The sequence below is a fragment of the Staurois parvus genome, unplaced genomic scaffold (genome assembly GCF_062004578.1).
Source record: "Staurois parvus isolate SC_StPar_1 unplaced genomic scaffold, SC_StPar_1.0 ptg000590l, whole genome shotgun sequence".
NCBI classification, from domain to species: Eukaryota; Metazoa; Chordata; class Amphibia; order Anura; family Ranidae; genus Staurois; species Staurois parvus.
Window position 1 is genome coordinate 23,641 of NW_028318386.1, and position 10,162 is coordinate 33,802.

Sequence of the window (10,162 nt, forward strand, 5' to 3'; positions counted from 1 at the left end):
TTTTCTATATTACAAAATATATGAAAAAATATTTTTAAAAATATATTTTTTTAAAATATATTCTTCAGATTTTTTTTAACATATAAAAAAGTCATTTTAACATATTTTTACATATATTTGTAAACGCATTTCTAAAATGGAGATCTGTATTATACTGTTAAAATGCAAACAAACAATTAAGTGATGGCAATTCTTAGCGGCTGTTAAAAATAAAATCACTTTGTAAAGAGATTATGCTGAGAGGACTAAATCTGGCCGTAGGTGGATAGGATTAGGTCTTAAGTGGGGCGCACGCTATGAGAGACGGGAAAAAAATTTCCGTATGAGGCACAATCATTCCATTTTCGTACAGTGCGTACACAACGTTTGACACCCGATATAGACTTTCCAAAGGAAAATTTCCACCATTTTTCTTGTACGTGAACAGAACGATTTTTGTATAATGTGTAATGTTTTTGTAGAGTTTTTGTATGAAAAGAATCTTACAGGAAAGACTGCGAATGATCAGAAACAATAAACATCATTTGAGAGTTTCGTTCAGTTAGTAACATCCTCAGTTTGGAGCTGCTGTGAATCGTGGAGGAAATCCGGACAATCGTTCGTACGATTTTCTCATAGTGTGTACTGGGCTTTAGGAAAAATTTGTACACAACATTCTCAGAACATTCATTTGTCATTCGGAAGATTTCATTTGCTGGTCACATATGACTTGGTAATGGTTGAACTGGATGGACTTTTGGTAATGGTTGAACTGGATGGACTTTTGGTAATGGTGGAACTGGATGGACTTTTGGTAATGGTGGAACTGGATGGACTTTTGGTAATGGTTGAACTGGATGGACTTTTGGTAATGGTTGAACTGGATGGACTTTTGGTAATGGTTGGACTAGATGGACTTTTGGTAATGGTTGAACTGGATGGACTTTTGGTAATGGTTGGACTGGATGGACTTTTCCCCTCTGCCTCTCCCTCCACTGGCTCCCTATCGCCCAACGCATCAAATTCAAACTACTCACTCTGACCTACAAAGCCATTCACAACACTGCCCCTAACTACCTCACCGACCTGATTCCCAGGTACCACCCTACCCGTACCCTTCGCTCTTCACAGGACCTCCTTCTATCTTGCTCCCTGGTCTCCTCCTCACACGCACGTCTGCAAGACTTCTCCAGGTCCTCCCCCATCCTCTGGAACTCACTACCCCAATCCATCAGACTGTCACCTTCCCTCCTCACCTTCAGGCGCTCCCTGAAAACCCACCTCTTCAGGGAAGCCTACCCCACCCTCACCTAACTGCTGCTCTCCTTCATTCCTCCTACCACTCCATCCCCCACAGCCACTTCCTCCTGTACCACTACCCCCTCCCTCCCAGATTGTAAGCTCGAAAGAGTAGGGCCCTCTTACCCCTCGTGTGCTGTTCGTAGCTGCTGTAATGTTTCATGTATTGTCCCCCCCTCTATTGTACAGCGCTGAGCAAACCCTTTGGCGCTATATAAACTCAATGTAATGTAATAATGTAATGTAATGTAATGGTGGAACTGGATGGACTTTTGGTAATGGTTGAACTGGATGGACTTTTGGTAATGGTTGGACTAGATGGACTTTTGGTAATGGTTGAACTGGATGGACTTTTGGTAATGGTGGAACTGGATGGACTTTTGGTAATGGTTGAACTGGATGGACTTTTGGTAATGGTTGAACTAGATGGACTCTTTGGTAGTGGTTGGACTGGATGGACTTTTGGTAATGGTGGAATTGGATGGACTTTTGGTAATGGTGGAATTGGATGGACTTTTGGTAATGGTGGAACTGGATGGACTTTTGGTAATGGTTGAACTGGATGGACTTTTGGTAATGGGTGAACTGGATGGACTTTTGGTAATGGGTGAACTGGATGGACTTTTGGTAATGGTTGAACTGGATGGACTTTTGGTAATGGTTGAACTGGATGGACTTTTGGTAATGGTTGAACTGGATGGACTTTTGGTAATGGTTGGACTGGATGGACTTTTGGTAATGGTTGAACTGGATGGACTTTTGGTAATGGTGGAACTGGATGGACTTTTGGTAATGGTTGAACTGGATGGACTTTTGGTAATGGTTGAACTAGATGGACTCTTTGGTAGTGGTTGGACTGGATGGACTTTTGGTAATGGTGGAATTGGATGGACTTTTGGTAATGGTGGAATTGGATGGACTTTTGGTAATGGTGGAATTGGATGGACTTTTGGTAATGGTGGAACTGGATGGACTTTTGGTAATGGTTGAACTGGATGGACTTTTGGTAACGGTTGAACTGGATGGACTTTTGGTAATGGTTGAACTAGATGGACTCTTTGGTAGTGGTTGGACTGGATGGACTTTTGGTAATGGTGGAATTGGATGGACTTTTGGTAATGGTTGGACTGGATGGACTTTTGGTAATGGTTGAACTAGATGGACTTTTGGTAATGGTTGAACTGCATGGACTTTTGGTAATGGTTGAACTAGATGGACTTTTGGTAATGGTTGAACTAGATGGACTTTTGTTAATGGTCGAACCAGATGGACTTTTGGTAACGGTTGAACTGGATGGACTTTTGTCTTTTTTTCAGCCAGACTAACTATGGGACTATGTTTCAAGTGGAGTAAGTTATCTCTAAAATATCTGTTAAGATGGCAGTGGCAAATTTTTGTAGAAAATTGTCTGAATCTATGACATTTTGGCTCAAGATTTTCATCTTCACTGCAACATGTTTCTGTATTTATATTTTCCATGGTCCCCCATTTCTTCCCACCTTTAATAAACAGCCCCTCTTCTCATCACCCCCCCTCCCCCCAACCCCAAGGTCTTACCCAGTTGGGCTACGCAGAGCAGCACCGCGGCGCTTATCACAAGGTTCCTCATGGTGATCCTTCTCTGGAGCAATGTTCCTCGACCTCCTAGATGAATATTATATACGGACTGAGGCTGGTGACGTCACTCTGGTTTTCTAGAGATAACAAGACCAACCTGTTTTTCCTTTTCCTAACATTTTTTTTAGATGTTTAAAGACAAAACACCCAAGTCATTGAAGGAGTGTCAGCCATGACGTCCAACCTGATGACCTTCAGGGGATCGTACTGTTTGACTCCCTTCCTTCTGCAATTATAATGTATTTATTTTAGGCTCTATTAGATAAATGATACAATACGTTTGTACAGACCTGTATTTATTGTACAGTATGTGATACAACAGGGGGCCGCCATACCGAATACAAGGACAATGACTCAACACATGTGACTTAGGTGGATGATTTCATCATTTAGATCAGTGGTCTCCAAACTGTGGCCCGGGGGCCGGATGTGGCCCTTTGCTTGCCTTGATCCAGTCCTTGAGACACTATTCCTCCCACTGACATCAACAATGGGACATAATTCCTCCTTCTGTCAACCAACAATGCGGTACTATTCCCCCAACTGACACCAACCATAGGGCACTATTCATCCCACTGTCACCAACCATGGGGCACTATTCCTCCCACTGACACCAACAATGGGGCACTATTCAACCCACTGACACCAATGATGGGGCACTATTCCTCCCACTGACACCAATGATGGGGCACTCTTCCTCCCACTGACACCAATGATGGGGCACTATTCCTCCCACTGATACCAATGATGGGGCACTATTCCTCCCACTGATACCAATGATGGGGCACTATTTCTCCCACTGACACCAATGATGGAGCACTATTCCTCCCACTGATACCAATGATGGGGCACTATTTCTCCCACTGACACCAATGATAGGGCATTATTCCTCCCACTGACACCAATGATGGGGCACTATTCCTCCCACTGACACCAGTGATGGGGCACTATTCCTTCCACTGACACCAATGATGGGGCACTATTCCTCCCACTGATACCAATGATGGGACACTATTCCTTCCACTGATACCAATGATGGGGCACTATTCCTTCCACTGATACCAACCATGGGGCACTATTCCTTCCACTAACACCAACAAAGGCGCACTATTCCTCCCACTGACACCAACCATGGGGCACTATTCCTCCTACTGACACCAACCCTGGTGCACTATTCCTCCCACTGACACCAATGATGGGGCACTATTCCTCCCACTGGCACCAATGATGGGGCACTATTCCTCCCACTGGCACCAATGATGGGGCACTATTCCTCCCACTGACACCAATGATGGGGCACTATTCCTCCCACTGACACCAATGATGGGGCACTATTCCTCCCACTGATACCAACCATGGGACACTATTTTTCTAATACAAAAAACAGGGCATTTTCCACTCCCACTGGCCACAGTCCGGCCCCTTCAAAGTCTGAAGAACAGTAAACTGGCCCTTTGTTTAGAACGTTTGGAGACCCCTGACTTAGATCCATTGTACTTCCTAGAAAGCAATAAAACTTTGTAAGAACTTTGGGTACGGTGTAAATTGAAGCTGAATTCTTGGCACCAAAATCTTTTTTGGAAACATTTTCTTCAATGGCCACCTTCTTCCCTTCCCCATGTTCCTATGTCCCCATGTTCACCTACGAGGGAGGGGCCCCGGATAAGCTCCAAACCAGACCAAGCAGGATGGGCTCACAGGTAACGCGGTGATGAAGGCGCAGGGGCAAGGTTAGTGTCACCCAAGGGCAGACTGATCATTTGGGAACTCGGGCACTGCCCGAGGGCCTGGATTCAGTAGGGGGCCCCATGAGATGCCCCTGGTACCTTTCTCTCCAGCAGCCAGCATCAATAGACTCTCCAGCAGCCAGCATCAATAGACTCTCCAGCATCAATAGACTCTCCAGCAGCCAGCATCAATAGACTCTTCAGCAGCCAGCATCAATAGACTCGCCAGCATCAATAGACTCTCCAGCAGCCAGCATCAATAGATTCGCCAGCATCAATAGATTCTCCAGTAGCCAGCATCAATAGACTCTCCAGCAGCCAGCATCAATAGACTCTCCAGCAGCCAGCATCAATAGACTCTCCAGCAGCCAGCATCAAGAGACTCTCCAGCAGCCGGCATCAATAGACCCTCCAGCAGCCGGCATCAATAGACTCTCCAGCAGCCAGCATCAATAGACTCTCCAGTAGCCAACATCAATAGACTCTACAGTAGTCAGCATCAATAGACTCTCCAGCAGCCAGCATCAAGAGACTCTCCAGCAGCCAACATCAATAGACTCTCTAGTAGCCAGCATCAATAGACTCTCTAGCAGCCAGCATCAATAGACTCTCCAGCAGCCAGCATCAATAGACTCTCCAGCAGCCAGCATCAAGAGACTCTCCAGCAGCCAGCATCAATAGACTCTCCAGCAGCCAGCATCAATAGACTCTCTAGCAGCCAGCATCAATAGACTCTCCAGCAGCCAGCATCAATAGACTCTCTAGCAGCCAGCATCAATAGACTCTCCAGCAGCCAGCATCAATAGACTCTCCAGCAGCCAGCATCAAGAGACTCTCCAGCAGCCAGCATCAATAGACTCTCCAGCAGCCAGCATCAATAGACTCTCCAGCAGCCAGCATCAAGAGACTCTCCAGCAGCCAGCATCAATAGACTCGCCAGCATCAATAGGCTCTCCAGTAGCCAACATCAATAGACTCTCCAGCCAGCATCAATAGACTCTCCAGCCAGCATCAATAGACTCTCCAGCAGCCAGCATCAATAGACTCTCCAGCAGCCAGCATCAATAGACTCTCCAGCAGCCAGCATCAATAGACTCTCCAGCATCAATAGACTCTCCAGCATCAATAGACTCTCCAGCTTTAATAGACTCTCCAGCATCAATAGACTCTTCACATGCACAGAATGCAGGGGTCAGGAGAAAATCATGCACAGAATGCAGGGGTCAGGAGTAAGTCATACACAGAATGCAGGGGTCAGGAGTAAGTCATGCACAGAATGCAGGGGTCAGGAGTAAGTCATGCACAGAATGCAGGGGTCGGGATTAAGTCATGCATAGAATTCAGGAGTAAGTCATGCACAGAATGCAGGGGTCAGGAGTAAGTCATGCACAGAATGCAGGGGTCAGGAGTAAGTCATGCACAGAATGCAGGGGTCAGGAGTAAGTCATACACAGAATGCAGGGGTCAGGATTAAGTAATGCACAGAATGCAGGGGTCAAGAGTAAGTCATGCACAGAATGCAGGGGTCAGGAGTAAGTCATGCACAGAATGCAGGGGTCAGGAGAAAACCATGCACAGAATGCAGGGGTCAGGAGTAAGTCATGCACAGAATGCAGGGGTCAGGAGTAAGTCATGCACAGAATGCAGGGGTCGGGATTAAGTCATGCACAGAATGCAGGGTCAGGAGTAAGTCATGCACAGAATGCAGGGGTCAGGAGTAAGTAATGCGCAGAATGCAGGGGTCAGGAGTAAGTCATGCACAGAATGCAGGGGTCAGGAGTAAGTAATGCGCAGAATGCAGGGGTCAGGAGTAAGTCATGCACAGAATGCAGGGGTCGGGATTAAGTCATGCACAGAATGCAGGGTCAGGAGTAAGTCATGCACAGAATGCAGGGGTCAGGAGTAAGTCATTCACAGAATGCAGGGGTCAGGATTAAGTCATGCACAGAATGCAGGAGTCAGGAGTAAGTCATGCACAGAATGCAGGGGTCAGGAGTAAATAATGCACAGAATGCAGGGATCAGGAGTAAGTCGAGCATAGAATGCAGGGGTCAGGGGTGAGTCATGCACAGAATACAGGGGTCAGGAGTAAGTCATTCACAGAATGCAGGGGTCAGGAGTAAGTCGAGCGCAGAATGCAGGGGTCAGGAGTGAGTCATGCAGAGAATGCAGGGGTCAGGAGTGAGTCATGCACAGAATGCAGGGGTCAGGATTAAGTCATGCAGAGAATGCAGGGGTCAGGAGTAAGTCATGCAGAGAATGCAGGGGTCAGGAGTGAGTAATGCACAGAATGCAGGGGTCAGGAGTAAGTCATGCACAGAATGTAGGGGTCAGGATTAAGTCATGCACAGAATGCAGGCGTCAGGAGTAAATAAAGCACAGAATGCAGGGGTCAGGAGTAAGTCATGCACAGAATGCAGGGGTCAGGATTAAGTCATGCACAGAATGCAGGCGTCAGGAGTAAATAAAGCACAGAATGCATGGGTCAGGAGTAAATAATGCACAGAATGCAGGGGTCAGGAGTGAGTCATGAACAGAATGCAGGGGTCAGGAGTAAGTCATGCCCAGAATGCAGGGGTCAGGATTAAGTCATGCAGAGAATGCAGGGGTCAGGAGTAAGTCGAGCATAGAATGCAGGGGTCAGGGGTGAGTCATGCACAGAATGCAGGGGTCAGGAGTAAGTCATTCACAGAATGCAGGGGTCAGGATTAAGTCATGCAGAGAATGCAGGGGTCAGGATTAAGTCATGCACAGAATGCAGGGGTCAGGAGTAAGTCATGCCCAGAATGCAGGGGTCAGGAGTAAGTCATTCACAGAATGCAGGGGTCAGGAGTGAGTCATGCACAGAATGCAGGGGTCAGGAGTGAGTCATTCACAGAATGCAGGGGTCAGGAGTAAGTCATTCACAGAATGCAGGGGTCAGGAGTGAGTCATGCACAGAATCCTACTCCAGCCCCAAATCCCCTCACAACAAATACTCCCCCATCCTAGTACATGTCTACTGCCCATAATCTCCCCTCCCAACACAAATCCCCCACCTCAAACTATCCTTCTAGTACATATCTTCTTCCTCTCCATTACCCCCCCAACAAAAATCCTCCTTCTTCTAATCCTACATCCAAGAACAAATCCTCTCCTTCCTCCTCAATCCTCCATCCCAGCACAAATCCCCTCCCCCCAATTCCTTCTGCCAGCACAGACTATCTCCCTCTTCTGTCATGTCAGCTCCCCCTTCTAGCACAAATCCCCCCTCAACCCCTCCTCCTAGCACAAATTCTCCCAATTCCCACCTCACACCACAAACCTTCTTCTTCCAAGCCCAGAACAAATCCTCCTCTGCCCCCCCAAAAAAAATACCTCCTCCCAGAACCCCCCCCCCTGCCCCATCCCAAAACAAATCCTTTCCCCCTCCTTCCCAATTCCCTCATCTGCCACAAATCCTCTTACATCCTGATACAAACCCTCTTCCTCTCCAAACATCCCCCCCAGAACAAATCCTCTCCCCATCAATCTTCCTCCAAGCACAATACCTCTCTCCATCCAAATTCATCCTCCCAGCACAACACCCCCCCCCCCCCAGCAAAAATCACCTTCCACCCAAACCCCCCTCCCAACACAAATCCTCACTCCCCAAAACATTTCTCCTCCTAGAAAAAAAATCACCTTCCACCCCACAAATCCCCTCTCCCAGCACAACATCCCCCAATACCGGCACAACTCTCCCCAACCCCCCTCCTTCCCCCCCAACCCCCCTCTCAACACAAATCCTTGCTCTCCCACATTTCTCCTCCCAGCAAAAATCACCTTCCACCCCACAAATCCCCTCTTGCAGCACAATATCCCCCAATACCGGCACAACTCTCCCCAACCCTTCCCAATCCCCCCCTCCCAACACAAATCCTCACTCCCCCATATTTCTCCTCCCAGCAAAAATCACCTTCCACCCAACAAATCCCCTTTCCCAGCACAACATCCCCCAATACCGGCACAACTCTCCCCAACCCTTCCCATTCCCCCTCCTTGCACCCAAACCCCCCTCCTAACACAAATCATCACTCCCCCACATTTCTCTTCCCAGCAAAAATCCCCTTCCACCCCACAAATCCCCTCTCGCAGCACAACATCCCCCAATACCGGCACAACTCTCCCAACCCCCCTTCTTCCCCTCAACCCCCCCTCCCAACACAAATCCTCACTCCCCCACATTTCTCCCCCATCCTCCCCAAAGTCACCTTTCACCCCACAAATTCCCTCTCCCAGTTGAGAACACGCAGTAAAACACCGCAAACCAGCATTTTTTTTGGTAAAAAAACAGCTGAAAATGCAATCGCAGAAAAATGCAGGAAAATAACGCAAACTGACATTTTTGGACTTTTTTTGACCAAAACAAAAATTTTTTTTGTTTTAAAAAATAAAATACATGAAAAAACTCTAAAAATGCAATCACAGAAAAATGCGGGAAAATGCCTCTATTTGTGGCAAAACGCTGCTAAACACTAATGCAAAAATGCTAAAAAAGCTGAAAAACTCATATTAGTAACGTGACTTTACACAGCTAATGTTACCAGCAATATCAAAACATCCCCCCCAGTGTACAAGAGGGCTAAAAACGCTCTAACGCTGAAAAAGGCGGCAAAACGTGGTAAACGTAGTAAATCGCGGTAAATCGTGGCAAACCAGCTTTTTTGGATGTTTTTTTTTACCCAAAAAAATTTTGTTTTCTGGGGTAAAAAAACCTCTACAAAACACAAAAAAAGTGGCCAAAACGCTAATAAAAAAATGCTAAAAATGCACAGAAAAATTCTGCTATTGGTAGCAAAACGCCGCTAAACACTAATGAAAAATGCTAAAAAAAGCTGAAAAACTCATTTTATTGTGACTTTACACAGCTAACGTTACCAGCGTTATCAAAATGCCCCCCCCCCCCAGTGTGCATGAGGGATAAAAACGTTCTAACGCTGAAAAACGCAGCAAAACGTGGTAAATTGTGGCAAGCCATCGTTTTTGGACTTTTTTTAACAAAAACAATTATTTTTTGGGGGTAAAAAAAAACTCTACAGAATGCGAAAAAATGTGGCAAAATGCTAATACAAAAACGGTAAAAACGCAATCGCATAAAAAACACAGGAAAATGCTGCTAAACACTAATACAAAAACGGTAAAAACGCAATCGCATAAAAAACGCGGGAAAATGCCGCTAAACACTAATTTAAAAACGCTAAAAATGCAATCGCATAAAAAACGTGGGAAAATGCCGCTAAACACTAATATAAAAATGCTAAAAAAAGCTGAAAAACTTCGGTTTTTAACGTGACTTTACACAGCTAACGTTACCGGCGTTCTCAACACGCCCCGAGCGCTCTAACAATGAAAAACGCGGCAAAACGTGGTAAAATGCAGTAAATCGCAATAAATCGTGGCAAAGCAGCGCTTTTAGACTTTTTTTGCCCAAAAAAACACTATTTTTTGGGGGTTAAAAAAAAAAACTCTACAAAACACAAAAAAATCGGCAAAACATTAATACAAAAACGCTGAAAAAC